The sequence below is a fragment of the Hylaeus volcanicus genome, chromosome 9 (assembly GCF_026283585.1).
Source record: "Hylaeus volcanicus isolate JK05 chromosome 9, UHH_iyHylVolc1.0_haploid, whole genome shotgun sequence".
Taxonomy (NCBI): Eukaryota; Metazoa; Arthropoda; class Insecta; order Hymenoptera; family Colletidae; genus Hylaeus; species Hylaeus volcanicus.
In genome coordinates, this window is record NC_071984.1 from 1,864,068 (window position 1) to 1,864,757 (window position 690).

The 690-nt window shown below is 33.6% G+C and overlaps 1 protein-coding gene across 9 annotated transcripts in view; it reads right to left on the reverse strand.

Moving 5' to 3' along the window:
* LOC128881896 (uncharacterized) overlaps positions 1-690 on the reverse strand; it is a 20,667-nt gene that overhangs the window by 15,266 nt on the left and 4,711 nt on the right. The window lies entirely within an intron of this gene.

The window sequence follows — 690 nt, forward strand, 5'->3', positions numbered from 1 at the left end:
GGGGGGCATTACAGTACCAACCTCGTAACTTTACAAACTGATCTCCCTATTGCAATAACCTAGTCTCGAAATCGTAACATATCTATGCGTAATTATGACTATGATTATTACTATTTCCAACAAAATAATAATAAATAAAATACATGCTTTACTAGTCAGGTTGAGAGTTAGGTTAGGTATACATAGATTCATTCTGATGGGGGTCAGGTTGAAAATTTAGAAGGTTGGTACATCAAACTAACAAAATGGCGGGTAAATATTTCTGTTTAAATTATCTGTTTAAATATTTCTGTTTAAGTTATACATAGATTCATTCTGATGGGGGTTAGGTTGAAAATTTAGAAGGTTGGTACATCAACCTACCAAAATGGCGGGTAAATGTTTCTGTTTAAATTAAACCTATACATAGATTCATTCTGATGGGGGTCAGGTTGAAAATTTAGGAGGTTGGTACATCAAACTAACAAAATGGCGGGTAAATATTTCTGTTTAAATTATCTGTTTAAATATTTCTGTTTAAGTTATACACAGATTCATTCTGATGGGGGTCAGGTTGAAAATTTAGAAGGTTGGTACATCAACCTACCAAAATGGCGGGTAAATGTTTCTGTTTAAATTAAAGTTATACATAGATTCATTCTGAGGGGGGGGTCAGGTTGAAAATTTAGAAGGTTGGTACATCAACCTACC